Here is a 26834-nt window from a genome sequence, read left to right as displayed (position 1 = left end):
GCAAAGCAATGGGACTGAAAGGATCACGCAGCTGCGAAAATCCCCTACACAACGACACAAAAGTCGACGTATGTCCCGTCATTGAAATAAAAAATGTTTTGTTTCCGCTTTCACCGTATGCGCCAATAAAAAGGTTGTTTTCTCCTGTGCGGCTAGTTTCTTCTCAGCACATTATAATTAACGTTATTAGTACGATCCGCTCAAAGACTGTTGTGTCGCATTCGGTGCGGTGGTTCAGTGGCTAAGACGTTGTGCGGCCTACGACGTCTTAGGTCGGTCTCCCGGTCATGTCGGCTGTTTTGTTGATAACAACAAAACACCGCGTGTAAACTATTCTTACAAAAATTAGAACAACCGCCCCCCCCCCCCCCATCCCCAGAAAGAAAAGTGGTATAAATTTGTCTCCTTCTTAAATACAACGCACTCACCACATAGGCAAGAAGTCGTCTCGGCGCATAAAACCACGGTTTCAACTGCTGACACCTACTTCGCATATATGATTTGTACAGGGCATTCCCGCCTACGGCTCGTATGAAACTCCGCAAAAACACTGTGTTATTGCAAACGATTTGGCTTGTACCCCACAATGTGAGCGAGGTAACCAGGAGGCTCAAATTTTCTGTAAATATATTTTTATTCTTGATAATGATCTCCCCTGGTCCAAGCAGAAATTCATCGGTTCCTACATAATGTCTCAAGATAAATCGACAGGTTTTCCGCGTTGAAGTGATCGTGTTCTATAAAAGGTGAGCGTATTGAGAGACCAACAGGACCTACCACGCAAAAATATCAGTGGGCCTGCTTGTGCCCTTTGAAGACGATTTAAAGGGCTGGTGAAGAGCTTTTAAAAAAAAAATTGTTGGGGGCATTACTTTATGGTTTTTCTGACGCTAAACTCGAAAAACATGTTTATTTTGACGTCAGTTGACGTCATATTCGGAAGTGCCGGCGCTGCGGGGACCGCTCGGCCTGAAGATCTTATTCTGTTCCCGTTCTGATACGGGCTAGAAGGTCCTCTGGTGAATTGAGGGCTTACACAATCTTTCCTTAGAATAGGAGAGCCTGAGGGAAGTTTAAACGCAACAGGTTCGCTCGGGGAGAGGTTTAGAAAGGGGTTCACCCTCGACGACTCATGGCCGACTTGTTTCTTGGGTGCAGGGAAGTTGCGCAGATATTGGTTCGCCGCGTTCACTACCAGCGCTAGACACAATTATTAGCACAATTTTTCAACCAACCATCATCCCCATCCTCGAATGTGGAACCTTTGTTTTTACATTTGAACAGGCCGCCAACAAGCTCTGTGCAGCGGCCTGCGATGCGCACAGGCAGCGCGGCCGCCGCCGGTCGCCGCGTCGCGCAGAGGTGCTGGTGCCGGGTCGCTGCTCGGCCGGTCAGCGGAACGTGGCATTGCTGCACATACCCATGTTTTAGAATAGGGTAGCCGAACGTTGGTCGCCCCCCAAAAGGTAGAGGAACCCAAGCGCAGTACGCTGCTACCCGACGAGCTTTAGAACGCCTTCCCCAACAGCTCCAGCCGGCTAAGGTTGCACGGATCGCCGCTGATGTTGGGAACTTTAGGCTTAGCACCAAGGGAGCTAGTTGGTCGCCCATATCTCTACAATTGCGAATGACTATCCTTAACACAGTTTTTCACCACGCTATCATCCCCTTTCTCGTATGTGGAACCTTATTCCTACGTTGATGGGCATTCTAGCGATCGGTGCTGTGCGCATGCTTGCGCGCAGGTAACGCCATCCATCGGCCTCTCGCCGCATCTCGTGCTCAGGCAGGTTCGTTTTCTGCCGTCGACGAGCCTCCGCGACCGGTCGGCGCTCCGCATCGCGATTCAAATTCGATCACCTCTTTCGATATCACCTTGGATGACAATCCCTTTCACAATTTTTCACCGCACTATCATCCTTTCTTTCACGTTTACCTTGCTTTTCGCGACGGCCTTGATTCTGGACGGCAGCGAAGGGCCGTCGCTGCCGCGGCATGTGTGGTGCGAGTCGCTTCGTGCGCCGTACGGGCTTGCACGACCGGCGAGTGTGCGGAGCGCTTCTGCGCGCAGGAAACGCTTCATGCTTTCAGCTTGCTTGATTTCTTAAAATCTAGCTATTCAGCTAAGCTGTCGTCACAGCCAACAACGTTGATCGGGAAAACGAATGCCCAGAGTGCTGTGGTCCCACAAATTTTCCAATTCCCTTATAATAATAGATCAGGAACTTGGGGTACCTCCGTATTTGTTTGAGCCCGTCGCTTCGCGTACGAAGCACAGAGTACCCGACGACACGGCCTGCCTCGACTACTCGTGAAGGCAATGTAGTAGCCACGGGCGCTCGGGTAGGAAATCTCTGGTATTAGTAGTCGCTTTAGGGAATCGCGCAGTAGCATTACGGTTAAAAATCGATGCTGAAGCAACTCTAGACAATGATGATTAATAAAGTGCAGATTATACGCCTGCTTAATTCGGAACTTCGCAAAGAAAACTGAGACACAGCGCAGCGGCGGTTCAGGTCGTTGGCCGTCTTCCGAATATGACGCTACTTCCGGTGCTGCCGCGCAGTTTCTCGCTCTTCCGGCGATGCGGCAGGGAGCAGTGGGCGGGCCGCAGGGTCAACTTTAACGACGTATACCGCTGTCCCCAGGCTAAAAATGACGAAAAAAACTTTACAGGCATAAACTGACCAATGTAATAATTGTAAAGAGTGGAGTTTTGCCCGGTTTTAAAAGCACCTCAGTAGCCCTTTAAAGACTAGCGATTATCAAACTATGCTGCTACATCGTGTTTGTTCCTTTACCTCCAGTGTCGTTTCTTCGTCTTTTGACGCCAATTACAATGACAGGCAGGCTGGTCACAATTCATTCTACTGGTTCGTTACAGTCAAAGCTGTCCACGTGTTCCTGTTATACCTACGTGCCCTCAGGCTCCAATGTTACGCGGCGCGCACCATGTCATTTTTAACAGCGGAGCTTTTCTAAGTCGAGTCTTGTATGTCCGGTGGTTTCACACCGAAGCAGCCCCCCCTCCCCCCAGAGGGCGGCCCAGTTTCCCCAGGATGAGACCGCACCAATCACAACGCGTGCTTAAAGAGGAGAGGGCTAGGGTGGCTAGACACCCCAAGAGGGCATATCGCCGGAGCGCGTCCTTCCGCCCCATTCACACCACTGCGCGCAAGAGGCCGCGGGAGCTAGCCAGAGAACGGCAGCGCCAGCGATGTCGATGCGTAAACACCGAATTTCGAGAGACGCAAGTCGAAGCCAAGTATCGCTCGCGCAAGCTTGCTAGGACCCGATCGCGATAGTGCACGTATGTACATTTGTGTGTAGGCGATCGCACTCATTGGCCTGCATCCCATTTTATGTGCATCCATTCCTTTGAAGCGAGAAACAACCCTGGATTTTTTTTCGGCCGAGGTTGAGCAAAGTTTCGCGTGTGCCGTGAAGGTCCGTTATGCGCAAGGGCGAGGAACATTGGACTGGATTGGATTGAATTGGATTGACATGGCTTGGCTTGGATTGGATTGGATTGGATTGGATTGGGTTGGGTTGGATTGGATTGGATTGGATTGGAATTGGATTGAATTGGATTAAAGTGAATTGTGTTGGATTGTGTTGCGTTATATCCGCGGCAGATGCACTGGCCCTTATCTCGACTGCACAAATTGCCGGCAATTCGCCCATGTTTTTTTTTGCGTAAGCACGACGTAAGCAATCAGTGACGTGCTGCACCTATAGCTATGACGACATGCAGTGTAATTTGACAAGTCACTCATAAAGATCGCTACCAAGGTATCAAATATTGTGCAAGACAGATATAAAAACACTTGTTAGGTACTATATAAATTAAGACGGTAGCTGAGGCTGACAAGAAAAACACATTTCTGGAGGTCAAATTTGGCGTCAACACCATAAGGCGACCGATTAACGTTGATCCAAAAGCGAGCGAAAGGCGGATGTCGAGCTAAAGAACATCACACAATTTTTTTACCGTATCTATTCATTTCTTTCAATCGCTTTTAGTAACATAGCTGGGCTCTCTGCTTCAATGCAAGCTTTGTTGCGTTATCACCTTCCCTGCCGGCGCCGCCACGCCATTGTCTGCTGCTATGTTACAAGTTTATGGCGTGATCAGAGAAAAAGACGGCCGCGACCATCGCTTCTATGACATGCATAAGAGCAGCGAAGCGCTACGCCTGATAACCGCGGAGCGCACCGATGTCGCCGATTCACTCATTCGCCAAGCTCGACTTCAATGAGCGCTGTAATGAACCAAATAGTCACTTTTCTTTGTTATTTTTCTCTTGAGTACGATCATGTGACCCAACAGCTTACTAGGACGAGTATGGACAAGTGCCATGCATTGGGTTCTCTTTGTCATGGAGAGGCTTGTACTGCCCTCTTATGTTGCGGTTACGCCAAACAAATAATTTTTATTTTATGGCCAAACATAAAAGCAAAATACTGCACGTTATTTGTATGCTCCATGATCGCTGACTTGGAAGCAGTTGAAACTATAATTTGTTTCGGTAGGAAACATGCTTTAAACAGCGCGCATGCGAAACTGCACCTGCTGCAAATTGCCGCACATTACGCGGCGCCGTAAGCCGGGGCAATTTTTTGCCCTATTTTGCTTGTATTTTGCGACAAAAACAGCCGCCATTTTCAAGCTGTTACGTAGCATTACGTCACTTTTACGCAGGCTGAAGTTGCCAATGAATGACGTAATCGTTCCCGCCAACTGTTTAAATTACGTCACGCCTTCTCAGCCAATCACAGAGGGGGTGTGTAATACAAGCAGTATTGTTGTTGAATAGCAAAGACAGGCTTACGTAGTCATGTCCGCTGTATTTAGTCTGGTTTTTCATTGTCGGCCAAGAATTATGCGCCTTTAGTAACGAGAAATAAGGCAAACTTTAGAGCTGGTGTCCGTAAACGACATGAAACGTCAATATGACGACAGCACACACAACCGCTTTGTCAACCGGAAGCACGTGACCAAAATTGAAAGCCAATCAGAAAAGACTCCCGGAAAATTGCCAGAATTGCCGGCAATTCGTGCAGTCGAGAATAGGGCCCCAGGTGTGTGCCTCAATTGCGTAGTAGCCAAGTCTGACGCTGCACCGGAGCTGCTTGATAGCCGTTTCGCGTGGCTCGTGAAGAGCCGTGCTGTGCATGCGCGAGGAGCAGTGACTGGACAGGACTGGACAGGACTGGACTGGACTGGACTAGACTGCATTAGACTGAATCGGACTGGACTGGACTGGACTGGACTGGACTAGATTGGATTGGATTGCTGAACCTTAGCTCACGCAACGTATATCCTGGCATAGCCGAGCTAAGCAACTACTAATTTTTTTTCTTTTGATTTTACCTTGACCATTCTGATTGGGCAAAACAGCAAAAACTGTTTTTCTACTCCAAATTAAACGCGACGTAGACATGACCTCAATTTTCCACCAGCAGCAAACTAAGTAAAGCGTCTCAGCAGTCCTAAGAATAATCAGGCCAAAACGCGGATCAGGCCATCAAACTTCTGCTATTGCTTCTAACTCAGCAAACTAAACTTTGCGACAAACAGTACTAGGAAGAGAGGCGATGACAGGCGCTGACTGATCACTAGAGTTTATTTTCTGGTGCTCTAAGCTTACACGGGAGGAGACAGGCAAAGTCAAGCAAACGAAAACAAATAACACTTTTATCAGCGAGCTCTCCGATGTTGGAACTGGGGGGGCAGGGGGGGGGGGGGGTTGCAAATAGTTTACATTCTTTCTGGGGATGGATGATTGATGGAGGGTTCACACTAGACACTCCCCCTTTGTACTTTCAGGAGATGAACAATGTCTTCCGCACATTTGTCAAAAGAAGGCATAAGAGTACTGACTTGATTAAAATCGCGAATGCTTCCCATGTGTCCCACAGGGCGTTCGAGAATTGATTCCTATGAACTTAAAGAATAGAAATTAGCGCCAGCACGGATGTTCTTGGGCACCTCCGTCACCAGAAGAGAATATAATGGGGCGCAGTACTGTGCACAAATGCATTCAACGAATTATCGGCACTTGGCCCAACAGTGGGCTCCGACATCAACTTGTCGCTGAATTGGACGTAGCTTCAATCCCACGCAACATTCTGCTTATTAGATTCCCCCAAGTCCCGCCACTGTTCTCTAGCGCACCATGAAAATTACGAGTGAGTTTGAAGTTGAACCTTCGTGGCCAATATTAAGTTGTATCAAATATTATCCTAGCTTCTCCTGTCATAAAGTTCGGCCTCGGTAGCACATTATTACGAATGAAAAAGTGCAAGATCATTCAAAATCAAAACATTCAACGTACAGTTTTTTGCACCGTAACTCGTAAAGCCAAAAGTGTATTTCTTTTCTTTCGCAAACTAGAGCCTTGAAAGGGCAAAAAATTGAAACATTGAGTTCGCTGTGCGGCACTTGGTTGTGTTTCCAACATAGGCTTTTAAAAGATAAGAACTACCGTGCTGCTTAAGTGTGCAACTAACATTAGATATATGCAATACAACTAGGCACGCTGTATAAAAAAATAAAAATAAATTTCAAACCCTCAGTATAGCTCCACACTGTAGGAACTAAATTTACATCTTCTTCCATGGCCCATGGATCCCGCGCCTACTATATACGATTGCTGGCTAATAGACGCATCTGTGCAATAAAGATTCCTAAATTCACACTTTTATTCTAACATAAGCAACTCTACCCACTCAGCCAAGAGGCAACCGAAATGATTTTAGGTAGCAGCATAGCCCTATGGCTAACAGTTGTTTGCTTGAAATAATGCTGCCTCTATACAGGCGAAAAAGCAGTCACATCTAGACTCCGCTCTCGGGAACAAACCAATACATCCACCTTCGCAAAACCGAGAAGATTAATGAGGAATACGATCCAGCCTATGTGGATCAAGCTGCAAGTAAAATGATTTGCATAACAACTAATGACAGCGAGGACGATCATATGTCGCTGAGATGGGTAATTGCATCAACGCTTGTCTTCGCGAGTACGTGAGCTCTTAATTTCTCCTGAAAGGAACTATTGTGTGGTCGCTAGCGGATAATGTAAGTTGCGTTCCCAGCATTCCTTTCATTCCCCACACACCAAAATTATTTTAAGGTATCTAAAAACAAAAACAAAAACATATCGGCTTAGCCTGCTGTCCCTACCAGTTTTCGAAAACTAAATGAGCAAGGCGCGTCCATAAAATTCTTTCAGCGAGCTAGTTGATCGGCCCGCTACTGTTTCTTTCCCTCCACTTGCTGATCACGCAGGGGGCACAAAGCACAAGGCTAATTAACAACAAGCGCACACTGCTGTGGCCACAAAAACAACCATAAACGCCGCAGATCCGCTGATATATGCTTCTAGCCACGATTACCCCGCAGCGTTATCGATCACCGTTAGGCGTCTTCAACGCCGATCTCACAGTGTCCTTCATAAGCAACCGCTGGTCGACACATGTGTAATTCAGTGCTTGTTCTTCGCCAGGAATTTTGGGTAAATCATCTTTGCCCTCACGAATGTGCCTCACAAGACATCTCACAGGACGTCTCATAGGCGGTCTAATAAGGCGTCTCTTAATGGCTCTCATACTGGCCTGCGCGCCCGGTCTTCGCTTCAGTACCACACTCATGCTTTGCTGCACAGGATGAGAGTCCCACAGCCGAGAAACAAGCTTAGGACCACCCGCCCGGCGATCGTTTTCTAAAACTTGGGTCACGCCTGCAGCTCCTAACCTTGGGACCTCATCTTGTACACCTACACTTTGTAATCCATACTATTGTAGTTTTGAAATATACTTTCAACTCTAAGAGAAACAGATTTTGTTTGTTTGCTTCATCTTCGCAGCGCACAAATGACAGGACAAAGGGGAGGAAAACACTGGACCAGCGCTGAACCAAAACTAAAATTTTTATTGAAGAGACCAAATGGTCTCTTTGGCCAAACAGGCCGCTGCCTAAATGTTCGTTTGCGGGAGCATGACAGTTCACTTAAGGGAGTGCCTTCAGGCCATCTTTCCACCCTTTGCAATGATTGTGGTTGTACGCCTTTCCTACATGATACAACAGTACTGTTCCGGCACGGTGATCAAAAAGCGAGAGAAGTAGTGGAAACATATGAAATTAGAAAAATGTCTGACTCGTGTGTTAGCGCTCCGTCTTTGTCGCTTTTGGATGCAGAAATTGCATATCTTGATGAGTGCGGTACATGAGCACATGCGCCTGCGCAGTTGCTTTTGATGGGTTCATGTGTCAAGTTTTTATCTTTGTTTTATACCTTCAAGGGCTTTATTTTTGTGTGTGTCTTCAATAAAAATTTTAGTTTTGGTTCAGCGCTTGTCCAGTGTTTTCCTACCCTTTGTCCTGTCCTTTGTGGGCTGCGAAGATGAATCTGTACCAACTAGTACCTCGGTTTTCCACGCTACTTCAGTTTGTTTGCTTATTTGTTTGTTTGATTTTTTAATTGATTTATGAATTGACTAGTGATTGATTGACTAGTGATTGATTGATTGATTGATTGATTGATTGATTGATTGATTGATTGATTGATTGATTGATTGATTGATTGATTGATTGATTGATTGATTGATTTAACGCACCGGAGCACGGCTATGAAGGGCGCAGTAGTAGTGGGCTTCGGATTAATTTTGACCACCGTGGTATCTTTAACGTGTGCCGATATCGTTCGCACAGGCGTTTTGGCTTTTCTCCTATATCAGAAAAACAGCCACCGCGATCGCGGTGAGCCCGCGTCCTTGAACTCAGCAGCACAAGGCCTTATCCCCTGAGCCCTCTCGGCTGGCAGAAGCAGATTCTAGAAGGCAGCTAAATAGAAACTGCGTGCATAGCTCTGCCCAAAAAATCATTCCTTACGCGTCTTGCGTTGTCCTCACGTTCAATATAAGCCCCTTCTTCAGAGATTGCAGAGCCATTGGCTCTGCAAGAAAGCTCAGTAAACCACACGTGGGTTTAATGGCTTTGCATAACAGACAATAATAACACGACAACAATAATCTTTTTTTTTTTCCTTTATAAAGCAGCCACCAGTCCCATATTTACCTCGAAAGCGGCACGTATGGGTCGGGACGTGTTTTTGTACTGCGTTCGTTTAGTGTATACGAGAACGTACGTTACTCCTCGGTGCCTTGTTTCACTGAGTTTGCATTGAAGTCACCTTAGAGAAGTACAAAGCCGGTTATTAATCTTGCTGCAGTTTTAAAAATGCTGCTTTCTCGACAGAACGCTCATACAGTGTCCACATTGGGGTCAATACACTACCTACAGACAAAGCAAGAAGGTCGCGATGGGCTGGGGCCACTCTGGAATCGCCAAAAGCTTTTTCGCAACCCCTTTTTGTAACGCGGCCGCGTTTCTGCGATAGCGGCACTGCAGGTTGCCATACTAAAATAAAACAACAAAAAAATCCGACGAACCGGTGCGAGTGCGAGTGCACCCTTTTGTTCCCTACCCGGTAATATTTCATCCCTGCGCCCTATCATATTTCACTCCCCGTACCGCATTTATCCCGACTAAGCGGCACAACCCTTCCTTGGAACGAATTTCGAAAATCGATGGCATTCGTGATTCTAAACGGACGAGAAAAATAAATTGGTATAAGCGACTTGGGCTCCGATAGGGCGGCGACTTCCTGCCGCATACCAAAGCGCGGCCGATACCGAGTCTCTTTCTTAACGTCGGCCCGAGGGGCTTTGGAACTTCAAAGACGCTGAGGCGCATGCCGAGAATACTGAGGGCGGCTGCGTCTAGCGTTTGTTGCGCAATTTCTTACCTTGAGATTATAGGTTTAAGTCCAGGTTTACGGCTTTTGTAGTTGGGTTCACTAAATCACGGGAATTTTCGCTCTAGCTGCCTTTTGCGCAACGTGGATATAGGTGAGAAGAAAAGCGCTGAACGCTAACAAAGAGGAAAGTGTAAGTAATAGTTTCGCGAGCAAATACCTACGTTGCGTAACGCTGTTCTTTTGGAAATACGAGGAACTGGCATAGACGCCATAATGCTGGGTTGTCAAAGAATGATTGGATAGAAATATCCCGCCGTAGAGGAATTCGCTTATAGGTTCTCTGGCAGGGAAGAAAAGAAGCTGGTGAGGTAAAGGCGATGTATAATTTCGCCTTCTGTGGCCCGTCTTAATGCTGTATTCGAAGTTACAGCACGAAGCGAAAAGCCCGCGTAGCACACTTTTACAATCATAATCTCGCCTTTCGCTCTTTTTATTTTACAGCTTCAACTTTGGCTTAACTTCGCCAAGCTTGGCCAATTGAAACGGAAAGTCTGGCGCCAATTTTATGATTATGAAAAAAGATTAAAGTTTCCAACTATACGTATTCATCTCGTTTGTACTGACTGGTTAATCAAACATGATTTGTTTGAATCATTCCGATGTCGAGACTGCATGGTGGCAATTGCGATTCAAATAAGTTTATAGCACCTGGATGTCGCAAATAACGATCCTCACTTGTCGTAATAGCCAGTATGCAGTAGTTAGGTTATTTATTTTTCTACCGGTGGTAGCTACAATTTTAAGAAAACCGCAAACATCGTCGGTATAAGGCATTTTTGTTCGAGAACCTAGAATTTTAAGAAAACCTGAAACATCGTCGGCATAAGAGAATTTTTATTCAAGAACTTATTATCCTGCGATGAGCCTAATGGTGGATGACTCGACTTCAAATTCTTAACAAAATAAGGTCATTGGTCCACCTAGAAATTACTAATTTCTAGAAATAGCACAAAAATACATGATATGGCAAGGGACTGCCATAAACACCGAATTCCTCCCAAATTACTGCGGGCTCCGGTAGCTTTGCAAGCGTTTCCGATGAGTATCTACGAAAAGAAACGTAATTGGTTTGCGGTGCTATGCTCCGCAGTTGATGCTCAGGGGATGGTAATCAGTACTAAAATAATCAAAACACGCGTTCAAGATCGGTTTTTTATGTTTCGACTCAAAGACCAGCCTTTATCGGAACGTTCGTCAGAATATCCAAACGAAGCTTTATCGCCTCACGGGATCGTCGTTGCGCGCGCCCCGAACTGAGACGACGTAGACGTTGTTTGGAATTGGCCGTATTTACATCATTTACAAATGTGGAAAAGTCACTGGATCAAGGGCACAGCAGATGACCGTTCAAGCTCCTGCCAGGCGCCACACCGACCGTCGTCTTCATCGTCCTCCAGGTTTGGTCCCATACGCTTCACAGGGATTCTGCTCACTAGCTGCTGCTTCACCAAGGAGGGCTACCCCGTGGCAATATCAATCCCTATCAATGCCTTCATCCATCTATTAGATTAACCCATGGGCCATACTCCATTACTGTCGCAATTGGTGAGGCATTAGGGGCATTTTTTTTACCTGAACTGGTGCGCATTAGTGCAGTGTCGTGCAGAGCAGTGCAGAGTGCTACTGGGGATATCAATTAGTAAAAAAAATGTACATATGCTGCACTGCTTGCACCAGTGCAGCCAGTTCAGGTAAAAAAAAAGCCTCTTGTTTGAGTTACTCTAAGGTCTGGGTTTGCATCCTACGTGGGCTTACATATCTCTTACATTTTTCTTGCTTCCCTGGCGTTTCTAAATCGCTATTTTGTGCACTTCAAAATACGCAGCTGCGTCACCATAAGCAAGCTCCGGCTATCGTAAGTAGCGGACCGGTTTCTGGCAGTTCCCCGTCTCTTCAGCATCACGCCAAGCATTCATCTTTTCTCTTAACTCGTGAAAAGGACAGCTGCGCCGTGTGGCCTATTGTTTTAACCAAGGCGCCAGTGCTTTTCATGGAGTCAGTGCTTTTTCGTTTCCAGTGTACACTTCCATTGTGTGTCATCAAGTCATCGGGCTTCATGCTCAATCGTCCCTACTCAGAAATCAAGATTTTTATTGCCATTACTGCACATTATTTTTTTAAAGTAACTATGGGTTAATCAATATAGTTGCCCGAAAAAATTCTGCCATGCCAGATGCTGCCGTTACCAAAAAATAAATTTTCAAGGAAGACGGCAAGGTAATCGTCAAAGCTAATACAGGCGACAGCCTGGGAAGCGATAGGTGGAGTCACGCTCTTGCGCTGAGCCTTCAGAAAACGTCCCCCCCCCCCCTCCTCCAGACGCAGGCATACACAAATGCACCCACAAAAATACAGGAATCAGGAACAAATGGCGATGCGGGACAACTATTCCCGCACCAACCGATCTCGTTCCCCTCCCCGAAAGCACTTACAGCTTACTGGTTGGCTCACCGCGAACGGGAGCGCAAGATTGGGGGCCCTTCCGCGTAACTCGGAAGCGGCGCTGGCACGCCGCTCTCAGCATATTGAGATCGGGAATGTCATGGGCGGAGAACGGCCGCAAGAGAGCAGCGGTCCCCGCGTTATCGTAGCTATAGCAACAACTGCGACGGGAATGCAGCCCGCGTGCAGTACGTCTAGCGGCCGGCGTGGTCGTCGAGGCAGCTTCCCGAAGTCCCCAACCAGACATAAAAGCCTGTGCAACTGGTCCTTTTTTATTATTTCTATTAGATGATGTAGTGACTTTCGAAATGCCCTTATTTCGGCCCTCTTTCTGAGGCATCGTAAGGCACCTGATTTTGCATTCAGTGATAGTGTAGGTATGAAAGACCAGTAGGCCCTGCTACGTAGCAGTAGGGGGACGTCCTCGCCTTACCCTGTGGCACGACGAGGAAAACGCAGGGCTGCTCCTGGCGGCCGACCTCGTTGCGGGCCCAGCACAGCAGCGTGCCGTAATCGTCGGTGGAATGCGCCGCGTATCGGGCGGTGCTCTGGGTGCCGTTCCAGTGGACCGAGTCCAGTTGGTGGCTCTGCAGGCTCGAGTTGAAGAGCCAGAGGAAGGTGACGGCCGAAGGGTGCGCCTCCACCTCGCACGACACGTCCACCTCCTCGGCGCGGGCCGCAGTGTACACCACGCGCTGGTGGGAGCGGCACACGGGCGAGTCTGCGTCAACAGGGCAGCACCAGAAGCGGTTTCTGTTTGTAAGCAACGAAGCGAGCCGAAAATATAGGCAAATAATGCGGGAATGTTGGCTGCCTTTACAGTGCCATCGCTATTTTCAAGGCCGTAGCACCCGATGGCGGTCGTCATCGCTCTTATTACCTACTAAACAGAACAGAGAAACTCTGGACATCCGCAAACGGAATGGCCACGATTTTCGAACCTCCGCAATGTTCATTGTTATAGTTGCTTCATTATGTTTCGTTTTCCTCCGGCGTACGCTTCTGTTTTTTTTTATATGTTAGTATAACTGCAGCAGACGCTCCTGGCGCTAGTACAACCTCATCGTTGTTGTAATTTAGTATATAACGTACATGTACAAATACAGACCTCCTCACAGGGCGATGTCGCGGAGTTGAGGTGGCGCTGTTGTAAAAAGCGATTTTCCTTAGAATAAATGAAGTGCGGGCTGCTTCACAAGTGCGGAAGTCCAGAAACAAATGCTCGCAGTTTCACTCCGCTTTAACTCATACGCATGAAATAGATTTAACGAGCGTGAAAGTTGTGTTGCTGCGCCAAATCTAAGCCGTTACATCTTTCCCCAGCAGTCGCTGTCATATGAACGAAACTGAAGTGTTCAAGAAAAATAGAGCAGTGTTTTCAAACTGTAAGTCAGCTGCAGTAAACGATGGCGTTATGCTTTAAACAACACAACACATACTTCACCTTCTGAACAATACAATGGCATTTCTTTAGAAAGTTGTCGGAACCATCTGACTCAATAAGCCAGAAGGCAAAAAAGCGCCATTACCTGCACCGTTCGTAGAGATTTAATTGGTTTTCGGCCTAGCCCGCGGGCGATTACTTGCCATGTGTTCAGGCGGAAAAGTTTTCTCGTTTTATAGCACAGATTACATAAACCAGCTTCGCCAGTTAGCCACAGATAACGTCGTGTATATTTCGACCAACCGATTAGTTTAGGCCTTTCTATTTTTTTTTTCTGGTCCACTCAATAGGATTAATCGTAATTAATGTGCCTGCAATTTCTTTATTACTACATTTATTTTGCTTTTCTAATTGGGTATGTTTAGTCAAGCTAAACTATACGAACAATTATTGGTTATTAGTTGACCTACTGCATTACCGAATCGTATCAAACTAGTTTAAGCGCCTTAATTTAATTTTCTCATCAGCAAACGTGCTATGGCCTGGATCAGCGAAAGGAGCCGTATCAGCCTTTACTGACAGTACTGTAATGCGTGCTTTATTTCTCTGACCTGCCACGAAGTTTTCGCTACCATAGGCATGTATGCAAACAGGCCCATAAGTTTTTTTTTCTAGTTTGTTTCCAAGCGCGTAAGCTCTGACATTGATTAACTCATGCTTAATGAGGCAGATTACGCGTCACAGCCACTGGGAATATATGTGCCGTTTCTATGCTATGAAGGCCGATGCCAGAGCCGGCCTTTTTGCTGAATTGGCTAATAGAGGTTATTGCATAATCCTCCCACCTGACTTGATTTACTCGCAGAAAACAAATCAAGAAATGTTCTGGAGTTTTTTAAGCATTACACAAAGTTGTCTTTTTTTATATTTGCCGTTACAACGCAACATATCATTGGCCGCACCGTGCACGCGTAAAGAAGAATATCGAGCCATAATTAGTGCCTTGTTTAGACCGACCTCGAATTATAGTACTTTTTTAGAGAAAGCAGAGTTACCAACTAACAATCAATTTATGCAGCTTTTTCAACTTACACATTAACTTAGACTCTCTATTCTTTGACTAAGCTCTATTACGCCTGTGTCACACAGTTTAAACAAAATGACAATTCAGCGTGATTACAACGTGGATGGGGCAACATCCAATTAATTCTGCTCCAGTGAAGTCCCCACAGAAAAAGCAATGTGGTCATGAACACAGTAAGCACGGGATGCCACTGATAATTCAGGTTTCGCCTTGTGGCCGACTGTAAGGTTAAAAGAAAAACTCTTCTCGAGCCACTCAGCCCAACGATTATTTGTTAGCAAGAGAAGAGACAAAGGCCATCTGCATTTGTCAAAATGTTTACTGAGCTCGCAATTACTGGTAGCGCTGAAAAATAGTACAAATGCTTATCTGATTATACGGGCGCCATTCACTCCGCCTGTACCCTTAATTGCTGCCCCCAGATGTCACGACGATAAAAGAACACCACAGTTTGCGTTACTTTGACAGAGTCGAGGTTCCGTCAGATATAATCGATTGAATAGGAGAGTGGTCTTCGCAAACTTGTTAATTATTTTTAAAGACGATAGTCTTTCTTGGGCTACTTAAACGCACAAATTTTGGCCTGTCTATGTGTCTGTCTGTCTGTCTGTCTGTCTGTCTGTCTGTCTGTGACTCGATTCAGCCACCCTGCCAAAGTGAAAATGATGCAGCGCAATGGTCTTATACACCCATAGCCAAATGTGAATGCCTAAGTCTAGTGTCAGTGTTCATACTTTCTAACATTGGTGAACAAGAACCAGACCTTAAGCAAGTATAAGGCAGAAAATCAACACGTCAGTAATATTTGCAGGGTTCCTTTATTTAAAAATTTATGGATGATTGGTTCTTGCGATAGCAAATGAAATACTATGTGAACTGCAGAAAACCGTCTCCTGCGGTTGCCCGCGCTACCTGGCGGCATTAAAATTAAACGGGAACAGCAACGAAAGCTTCCACTAGATAGGTTCCACGTTCCGCTTGGAACGCTCGTGTAGTAGGGCAACGTGGTTCTGTAAACGTTATAGTAGGGTGCCTCGATTCACGCGCATCTTCGCCGTACGGCAGCGCTGGCATCGAGGCACCCGGCTTGGAGCAGCGGGACGCCGTAAATGTAAATTGGCGTGAGCAAACTAGCGTGTTATCTTAGGGGGAACGAGACTGGAGAGGAACCCCATGAGGTCTGAACGGGAAAGCGCAGGGAGGCATTTACTTGGCAGGTGCGCCAGCCGACAATCGTTTTTCGTCTACATTCGCAACGAAACGAGAAGATCCATGGACATTTTTTCACGCGTGTGTACGCGTGTAATTGATGTAATCGACACCGCAGCACCACCTACGTTTGACGTGCACGTTCACTTCGGAACTGGTGCCGACGCCCTCGGAGTTGGCGCCGAAGCAGGAATAGTTGCCGGAGTGACTGGTGCCGATGTTCCGGATGACGAGGCTGTTCCGAGCGGGCCTCTTTCCCGACGCCGGGTCGGGTGCGGCGCCGGCGGGTCGAAGTTCACGGCCGTTGAACGTCCACTGCACCTCCTCTACCGGAGGGTTTGCGTCGATCACACACAGGAATGTCACGTCCGTCCGTTCCCGAATGTTGTCGAATGCCATCTGCTGCCCCAGGCGTAGCTGTACTCGCGGCTTGTCTGCGCGCAAAAAAAAAAAAAATACATTACGGCCTCGAGTTTTGAAGCTATACCACTTTGAATGCCACCGCAGAAAAGGTCGGTTTATACAGCACCTTAGTTGTTTGGCCGTGAGTAACACAAGCGCATTTAATTACCTCGCATTTTTGCATTAATGCTACGAATTTTGGCATGCCTATATTGCGAAACTCCTACTTAGCTTCATCAGTAGACCAATAGTTATTTTTGAACGACAGTGGTTGTGTACCCTGGGCCTTATTTCTTTGGTATTCATGTCCAGCATGAGCGTAATATCTAATGCATGCTAAAATCAAATATATTGTAGAATACTTTGGTGCAGATGTAACACCACTGTACTTACGATAAATAATAAACTTCTAAGGTCGTTCCACAAGGTGAACCAATATTTCGCGTGAGCGCACTTTTTCTCATTTCTGCCGGGATTGTTTCTATATTTATGTCCCTATTGTTTATCTGGTTCTTTATGTTATATCTATAATAGTGTAAACGTCAATCATTGAAGAAAAATAAACGTACAATAATAAAAAGCAATGCAAGCAAACTAAACAAGAAGTCGCGTAATATAGCCCAATATAGCCTGTCATTTACATCCCAAAACTGATCCAATTTGACTACTTATAGCGAAATGTCTCTATGAAAAAAAAAAAACAGAAAATTAAGAGAAACAGCGCCAGAATGCTTACGCATTAGCAGAAGATTCTCAAAATTCCTGTATCGTTCTTATTATAAACTTAGGAAAATATTTGGGCCACTTTATTGCGAACACTTGTTACATAAAGATTTCCGCACAGAAAACGCAGCTACTCACGCAAAATTCCTCTCCCTCATGCACAAAATCGCTAGACAGTTATTTCATTATCCCTGCGTACACCATTTCCCAAACAGACGTGACATATCGAATTTTGTCTTTCATTTTGTTCCTTTTTAATCGGATGATCGGAGCTTCCTCCATGACGAAACGAGCTTTCCAAATGGCGACAGCCCGACAACAGTAAAGTAGCCTAGAACGCGTTCTTTTTAGAGGTCTCTGAATAGTTCATACGGGTGTAATTTAACAGTGCGGGTAAGTTGGCCCACTGGATAAAAACAAAAAACATATATAAACCGACAAAAAGAGCTCCACCGATTCACGTTCTTCTGGTCTGCGCCCGCAGTTATTTCGTGGCCGTAAAGTTATCGACCGAACGCTGCTAAAACTAGCTAAGACTGCACTGAATCGAAATTTGCGTGCCTTTGGTATCGCGTGTGTCGAACCATGAAAGGCGATTAGCCTTTTCTTTCTTTCGAAGAGTAACAGTTGTAACGTAGTGCCTTCGCTTGCAACGTTGTGCCCATGCTGAGCGGTTTTCCATTTGTTTCCACTGTTTTCAACTTCCCCGCTAGGTGGCTCATCGACCTCTTCCCCGAACCGTATGAAGTTGCGCCCCTTTCTGTTTTCCTGCCAATTTTGTCCTGTTGCTCTGCTGTCAATTACTTCGCAAGTGTTTCGCAAACTGTTCTCGACACGTGGCGGCGATTGCAGTTACAAACGAAGCGGCGAAATGTCGTCTTCCAATTAAAAAAGAAACGATAGCGATTAATATTTGAGTGGTGCAAGCGCACAGTTTGACGGTTACACTCGTATTGACATGCGTGCGTCAGCCCAACTGCAAGACAAAGAAAGTATCAGTGATTTCTAATGAAAATTAAAGCCGTTCCACTCAACGGGAAAGCTGCGGGAAGGGCAAAGCAGTGATTCGCCAAAATAGGTTGTAGCGCCATTATCCGCTCACTGCTACAACCCCATTCGATTCAAATTTCCCGCTTCCGCAGTGCTCGCTCGCCCCCCGCCTGAAACAGCGCCAGCGAGATTTCTGTTCTTTTTGTGCTTGCTTTTCGTCCCGGACGTGGCGACGTTGCACTGCCAGTTTTTTTGTTTACTATCGTAAAATTCAACCCAACGAGGGTGCTGCCAGTTAGTTACACATATTTTGCCTCAAATGTACCGTCAGTTTTCTTTGCCCTAAACAAAGGGGAGATGTATGACAAGCGCCAGAGGTTCACGATTTTTTAACTCTTCAGACTGTATAAACCGCTTGGTTTTTGAAGCCTCTTTGGGACGCCCTACGACTATAATCTGGGCTATACTTGGTTCCGTTATCTCACTGCGCGCCCGATTCCGGCAGCCCCTTGGCATCGACCGTTACAGCGAGCTGCGACGACAGGGCAAGCGCCTAAAGTGCTCTGCACTTAAAAGCAACTAAGCACGCCTACGGGGAGGTGGTGTATTGGGTGGGAATCTGAAGATGTGACCTACCGTCCCGTGCGACATAACGCAACGCGGACTTGCCTCTGGTTAAGTTCCAGCGCGGGTACATATATATATATATATATATTTTTCAGCAAAGTCGAACGTTCTGCCTCATTATATTTTCTCCTATGAACATTACAATTTTCCACTTCGCTGGATTATTGCCACGCAGCCCTGTGAAAATGTTTACAAACTTAGCGCCTGAAAGTAATATGTTATTACGATATTGCAGATCATACGGTCTACAGATGATACGTGAACACGATAATGGTGCTTTAATCTTTTTTTTTTTTTTTTTTGAGGACATGTGCATGTCGCTCTTATATGCACTGTTACTGCGGTTTAGTTAAACTGCAGCCAAAGAATGAGCAGCAAGCCGTGAAACCAACACGAGTGCTGAATAACAGTTGCTTGTTTTTTACGCATAAGGGACGCACAAGTACAAACGGCTCACATTTTCCTTCGCTTAAGGGAATCCGAAGCCAGATAAGATTGAGCAGTCTTAGCAAGGTCGGACACAGCTACAGTAGGCACTTGGTCTTAGTCTTTTTTTGCAAGTTTTTGGACGGTTACGCAAGCAGGCAATGGTTGCACGACCGGCAAAGGTTACAGGCGGCACCCTTTTTTTATACTGTCGGTACCACCTGGTATAGAAGATTCTTCCCTCGTGGCGAAATTGGGCATTGAACCGACGAGTAAGTCGTCTGTGAGATGGAGAGCTTCCAGCTGGCGGCTTCCTCCACTTTTAACCGATAAGCTGTTCTCTGTCGAGGATTTTATGGTTCAAAATGGGGTAACGCAGTCGCAGCGACGTGGAAAGGGCATAGTCCATCGAGGAGGAGAGCAACCGCCAAGCGCACAGCAAGTTAAAGGAACGCTTGAACGAGACGATTATGTAGGCATAGCTTAGCTAAATTGCATAATCAGGTGGCGGAATGTATACTTGCTAACATAGCTGAGCAAAAAGAAAACGGTAAGCATATTAGAGGCAACACAACAGTACCTACGGGATGTTAAAGCGAAGCTTTAGTGTCCTGACTGATGGCGTTGTACGCCAATACGCCCTCTAGGAAACCCAAACTTTTTTGACAATGATGATGAATGATCGCTGCTGGAGTGAAAGAAAAGAAACGAGTCCCGTGGCCGGAATCGAACTTGGGTCCCTCGCGTTATGAAGCTTGAGACTATCCGGAGTCTAACAAATTGCTCCGTTTCCACGTGGCCTAAGCATTTAGTACAACTCGGACGACAACCACACAATCCGCCACGTTAAGGGTCGCTTTGCTCTGCGTGCCCCAAGGCTGTCAGCCACAAAACGTTAGGCCTAATTTCCCATTTTAAGGTACCTCCAGAGTAGCACATACTCGCGGTGTGGGATTGGCCAACCAAAGGATCAAAGGATCTACCACGAGAAACCTCCGCGTTGAACCATGGCTATCGTTAGACGGAGTGGTGCACGATTTTTTTTCACTGTTCTTTCAGTTAAAAATACATGGCCTGTTGATTTTTGCGATAGCAAATAAAAAATACGCCGTAAAAGCACAAACACGCACTCGCACAGAATCCCCGTGGCAGTGTTTCTGTTCAAAAGTAACAAAAAGTTCGAGTAGATGGTGTGAGCCGCGGGACACGGACAAAATGAATCGGCGAATGAAATCCACCATCTGCTGGCTTTGAGTATTTCTATGACGCTATAGCCTTGCGATTAAGGAACTCCAGGCAGCTTCCCTGTCAATGTCAACGTTCGTGACGTTAAATCAGTAAAACTGGGCTATCTTTTTGGAAAGATTCAGCAGCGTAACAAACTGCCGTAATACGCTGAACACAAAAATCCGCTCTGCACACAGAAATCGTCATTACAAGCCCCGATATACGAGAGATTTAGCGCCTAATGCAGCTGGACGGGCAAGTGTCGTCATCCTCCTCAACTTCACTGTCTTCTCTGTTTTCCACGGTCAACCTCCCCACCAGCTTAAGATATGAAGAAATAAATGACGAATGGTTTATCTGTAGTAGTGGGAAGCGCAAATTAACACGGGGACAAGAGAAGAAAACAAAAAAAAACATAGACGACAGAGAACAAAAACATAGACGACACGAAGAGCTTCTTCTCGTCTGTTTTTTTTTTTTTTTCGCTAGTCCCCATGTTAGTTGTAGCTTGCCACAACTGCAATGTATTACCAAGTCGCACAAGCTCCCCCTCTTGCAAGTTTATTTGTGCCAACTACGTAATACCGTGGGAAAGCTAATGTTCTTGGATTAAAGCAGTCATTTTTTTTTCGTGTCACGCTAGGAATTTCTATGCAGTTGTTTGACCGGGTGGTAATTAAGTGCGTGCATGAGCGCCGTCATTTGAGTTAGGGAACGTGCCGTACTTGCATGCGTGTTCATAGACTGTCCTTACAAAAATGGGGTATGCCTTTCTCGGTAAATCTTCCGTGCGTCAATCTAAAATACCCTATTTGTCGTGCGTGTGGTAATGGGCAAGATACGACATATCTGTTCTGTATACATTTAACACAACAATACTGATTCACTTCTTCCATTTATGAGAAGGTATGAATTAATGAAGCGCAATTTGCGGCGCTCAAGGCGAGGCGGCAGCTTCTGCAGCAACTTGCCATGGGCGGCTCAGTGAATAAACCGTTGTGCTGCTGAGCACAAGGACGGGGGTTCAATCCCGGCCGAGCTCGCCGCACTTCAGATGGAGGCGTGAAGCGAAAACGCCCACGTGGAGCGAGATTTTGGCGGACGTTTGATCCGTCGGTTGTCAAAATTTCCGGAGCTCTCCACAATGGCGCCCCTCATAGCAAAGGTGTATCCCCGGTTCGTTAAACCCCACAATCATTCAGCTTCTGTTAACAACGCGCTCCGTGCATACATTACGTACAATGCTATGATGACAAAAACAGTCAACCGGTATTGTCCGCAGTCCAGGGGTCGGCAACCTGCGGCCCGCAGGGCAGTATTACCAGGCTTCTGGCATGACGACAGATCTCCTCCGCTTATCACTACCTATCTCATGGCCTACATGGCACTTTTGACTTCAAATAAGGTGAGATAAGAGCAACGAAAGATCGCTTCCAGTTGGCATTGTCCCCATATACACACTTAGCCAGGTAACCCCTTCCCTTCCTTTTGTTTCCTTGCAAGTTTGTAACGTCTTTTTGTTTCTTATTTTGGCTGTTGCTGGTAACCGGTTATTTTACAAGCTTGTAATCTTTGTGGCTTGCATCCTATGTTTTTAAACTGAACCCTTGTGGTATGCGTGGTAAAAATATTATTTGCATTTCAGTTTTGTGCAGTATTGGTAATAATCCGCCCAATTTCTTCCTTTGTCCAGCACCCCCCCCCACCACCCCCCCTACACACACACATACACACACATTTGCAATCTGGCCCCCGCCGGGTCGCCTGCATCCAACTCTTCCCTTCGCCTCAAAAGGTTGTTGATCCCGTGTGAATGAGGCATCAATACGCATTAGACGATAAGACATCGGCGTCGTCACCGGATATAACCAGTTTTGACACCGGCCCCCGAAGAGTTTCTCCTTTTTTAGTGTATTTGTACAAGCTTCAGACAGACGGAGGCGAAATCCCACTTGCTAGAGTAGAATTACTTTCGCCATGAACATACCCAACAACGCTAACATTTCTCTCAATATGTAGAAAATAGTCGCACGCCTTACTCCTCCAGTGCCAGTTCACTTATGGAAACCTGAGAACTCTTATACGTTTCGGTGATATTTAAATGTAATAGGCCTCGTAATTTTACGAACATATGTAGTGGCTCACAGTGTAAATGTGGTCGCGTTTTTACGCATTTCTCGGTGCAAAAAGAAGCGGCAGTTAGCACCCCGGTACATAATCAGTTCATTATACGTCTTTGGACTTTTCAAAGTTATCCCGATGTTCCAGTTTCTCCAACACCAAACGCTTGTGACCACTATGGTAGATTGGCTGGAGCTACTATTTTTCCTAACGTTGTATGACGTAGCGAAGTTAAGCCTGGGCTATGGAGGCCGCCTCGGAGGAGGGCTGCAGACGACGTTGACGTAGGTCCTCGAGAGTGGTATGTTTCGCTATTACTCTACTGCTGAATTTACTTTACATCTCTAGAAAAAGTTCCGCTTTGAAGTTGAAGCGCAATGCCCGAAAACTGTTAAGCCAAGAAGCGGCCGGAGGAAGGCTGTGGGCTAAAACAGGTGCCATTGTGAGACGCAGACAATTCCCCTCTCTTTATTTTATCCTCACTTTCTCTCTCTTCTCCCTATCCTTTCGCATCCCCTTCCCCCGGACTTGGTTGTATGATGGTGAACTCCCCGCTGAGTTCAATAAAATCCCCAGTCTTTTTCGTTTCCTTCCCTCTCAACAGAATTACACTCCCCCCCTCTACCCCCACCCCCAAATGCGCCATTGCGACCCAGGAAGCTGTCTGTTAGTGCTGCCTTGTCTGTTAGTGCTACATTACGACAGGACATGAAAACCCATATATAAAGAGGCTGTTCCAATAACAAGTGCGACAACTCTGTCCTACCCCCTTAAACTGTGCAAAATAAAATGTTGGAAATCTTGAAACACGGCCCGAAGCAAACGAAAGTTTTGTTTTTGATTTGATTGATTGATTGTAGGGTTTAACGCGCCGACGCAACGCAGGCGATGAGGCGCGCCGTAGTGGAGGGCTCCGGATTAATTTTGACCACCTGGGGATCTTTAACGTGCGCCGAAATCTCGTACACACGGGCGTTTTTGCTTTTCGCCTCCATCAGAAAAGCGGCCGCCGCGGCCGGGAATCGAACCCGCGACCTCGTGCTCAGCAGCGCAACGCCTTAGCCACTGAGCCACCGCGGCGGGTTTTTGTTTTTCTTCAAACGACAGGTGATGCTATGTTGAGACTACGGACGCAAACGCCATATCGTGAACTATGGCCATAAAAAAAAACGGTGCGTCACGCAGTTCGATTGGCTGAGACGTGAAATGACGTCAAATCTTTAAAGCTATTATGACCGTTGCGGCCACAGCCTCCAGCCGGCCTAAGGATCCAGTTTGTGGAGCCTTCTTTTCCTACTCCTGCTCACAGTGCACGCTGAGTTCCCACTGGTCCTCGCGGGCGCTGTTCCTCAGGCGAGGGTTCTGCGCCCGGCACACGAGCGTCTGGCCGTTGTCCGAGCGCTGGGGCGAGAAGGCGACAACGCTGGTGGTCAGGTTGCCGTCCTGAGAGACGTGCACGAAGGTCTGGTTCAGCTGGTCGCTGCTCTTCCACCACGTGATCTCGGGCGGCGGCCGCGACCCCCACACCTCGCACAGGATCTCGGCCGTCAGGCCCGACGAGATGGGCGACTCGCTCTTGCGGATCTGCACCAAGGTCGGCGCCACTGCCGGGAAGAGGACCGTTTGGAGCCTTAGTGCGAGACAGCGACTGCAATCGTTGCTATATTCACAAAAGTCAAAATCACAACAGGAATACTGCAGAAACCTAACACGAATTCTTGTCGTACGACAAAGACTTTGTAGTGACAACAGAAGTCCTGTTGTTACCACAAAGCCACCTGTTGTTACGGCACCCATTTCTGTCGTAACGGCAAAGTCAATTTTCTCAATGACAAACATTCCTGTAGTCACAACAAAACTGTCATTTACGCTACTCTTCTCAATGGGCAATAACATTCAAACAGTGTGCAACCCCTGATGGAACATCAGGATCACGACAAGACACGAATTCGACGCGACTGAACATGAAAATCAGGACTGAGATGCGACACACGACAGGACACCAGAATCACGACACAACAAGAATACAAGGCAACAGTACCACACGGGAAAATACAACAGAACTACAGAAATGTTTCTTGTCGTCATGTTCGACTGGGTTTTCTTTCAAATTTGCGGCATAATTTGTGGAAGTAAAGTTTAATCGCGTATTGCACTGTGTAAGGTGTGGTGAAAGATTTTTCGGTGAGTTATCTAAACGAGCGTTATTCACACGACATCCAACGCGTCCTTGTGGAGGCGAGCAACATTTCCAACATTTTCGTACATACGAGCACAAGCAACTAAGAATCGGTAAAACATGCGCGCTATATTGAACTCAGTGATCTCACAATGGAAACCTATAATAACGAATCTCGTACAACAGAATCTTTCGCATCGAGCCGCCTGTAAATAGTGGGAAAGTTTAACTGGTCTGCAATCTCGAAATTTTGGGGGGAGAGGCCCGAAGGACCAATTGGTTCCTGTATCTCCTAGTTCGACGGCGGATGAATGTTGGCTGTTCTATAGTTGCAACAAAAGAAGCTGTGCTAATAGTAGAGCTCGCAAAAATTTGTTCCGTTTAGCACACCACAGGCTTTAGACATAAAGCCCGTCTTTCCAGAACACGCAAAAAAAGAACGTTCTGTTTATGGCGGCTGACTAACCTATTTTCTTGTGATGCCGCTGTTACGAAAGTGAATCTGAAATATGTACTCCTTTCGCCCTGCCTACACAAAAGCATATTCCGCTTTTATGTATGTAGAACGCGTCTATTACATCTACAGGGTGTCAAAAATTAAGTCAACAGCTTTTTCTGCAATTCAGCGTTTAGCTTTACGTGAAGACGACCTCTACTAAGGTCACACGCCCAAGAGAACACAAATTGAGGTGGTAACTATTGATGTCGGTGGCATAATTTACTAAAATTGAAGAATTAACTTTTTAGCGGCTGCTGTAAGCAGACATGTTAGTGTTGAAAAGTTAGACGCAATCGTTTTTCTACGCAGTTTCATTTGGCAGAATTTTTCTAGCGCATCCGTAATCCGAGATATGACGTAGCTAACTGCGAACTGCGAACTGTTAACTGTTAACTGCGAACTGATCGAAATGCGAACTTTCGTTGCCGTTTGCATGATTACGCAAGCTGGAGAGCGACGACCGGCGCAAAACTCCTTCCTTTTGTTCAGTGTCTCATAGCGGTTCCGCCAACTGCAAAATGCGATAATGGCAGCCAAGACTAAAAGGGTGCCAGTTATCCCTTTTGCCTATGCCTCCACCCCGTTGTCGAACTAAACACCGTACACAGCACGAACGGTACAAAAGGGGGGAACTTTGCGCCGGTCTTTTCTTTATACCATGCGTAATCATCGGAATGGCCATTAAATTTCGCAGTTCGACATCTCGGAATACAAATGCGCTTGAAGAATTCTGCCAAAAGAAATTGCGTAGAAACAAGATTGCATCAAACTCTTCAACACAAACATTCCTGCTTACTGCAGCCGACAAAAAGTTAATTATTCAATGTTAGTTAATTAAGCCACCGCCATCAATAGTTACCACCTCACTGTGTGTCCCCCTTGGCTCGTAACCTCACTGTAGCGGTGGTCTTCAGGTACATTGCATAATTATAAAAAAATTCGGTCGACGTAACTTTGATCCCCCTGCATAGCCTAACCAGGCGGCTGAACGAAAAAAAAACGGTGATAGCTCCCACTCATCCTAAATATCCGCCTGTCCGTTTTCCTAACCAAATGCGAGCTCACGTCGGGAAAGCGTGATGACAAGTGGACGCACTCACAGTTAAGCTCCAGGGTGACGGATACCTCGACGGGGCTGGAAACGTTGTTGGAGGAGACGCACGTGTACGAAGCCATCAGGTCGCTCCTCTGGAGTGAAGGCAGTGTCAGCTTGGACTGCTTCACGTCCCCGGCCACTGAGGTGAGAGTCTTTGTGGGGAAGTAGTTCCCGTTGCGCTTCCATGTCAGCATTGGGGACGGCTTGCCTGCAAGCAGCGGAGCGGGGGGCGTGATCAAGAGAAGATTGACACGCAGGAGACAGATACGACACAGCGACAGTCTCACTGCCTGTCATGGTGCCACGTTCAGGACAATCTTTTGACACATATTCGTGGTTGAGTCCTCTCGGCTATGTTATGTCCTATCAGTTAGCTGAAAAGCTAGACGTGTGCGTTGGAAGCATTAACAGTTGTGACAGCTGCTCTACAGCAGAACCCCCCTCTTACTTTCCTCAGCGCTACGTTTTCTCGGCTGCTACGTTGTTCTTGTCCCGGCGCAGCTTACATAGAGTCCCATGCATTAAAATCCTCACTGTTACTTCGTGGCTCAGAGTAAGTTCCCGGATCATTCATGGCAATCTGACACTCCAAAGCCGCCCGG

The 26834-nt window shown here is 46.6% G+C and overlaps 1 pseudogene across 1 annotated transcript in view; it reads right to left on the bottom strand.

Annotated features, from left to right (window-relative positions):
* LOC144169490 (neural cell adhesion molecule 2-like) overlaps positions 1–26834 on the bottom strand; it is a 250270-nt pseudogene that overhangs the window by 22645 nt on the left and 200791 nt on the right. The window contains exons 5-8 of the transcript XR_013322458.1: positions 26237–26440; positions 23766–24062; positions 16071–16376; positions 12699–12986 (exon numbers count right to left, since the gene is read on the bottom strand). The product of XR_013322458.1 is annotated as a neural cell adhesion molecule 2-like (transcript). The remainder of the gene's footprint in view (positions 1–12698; positions 12987–16070; positions 16377–23765; positions 24063–26236; positions 26441–26834) is intronic.

The sequence above is a fragment of the Haemaphysalis longicornis genome, unplaced genomic scaffold, assembly GCF_048455015.1.
Source record: "Haemaphysalis longicornis isolate Haplotype H1 unplaced genomic scaffold, Haemaphysalis longicornis Haplotype H1 scaffold_2, whole genome shotgun sequence".
Lineage (NCBI taxonomy): Eukaryota > Metazoa > Arthropoda > Arachnida > Ixodida > Ixodidae > Haemaphysalis > Haemaphysalis longicornis.
This window is presented reverse-complemented; position numbering and strand designations above follow the sequence as displayed.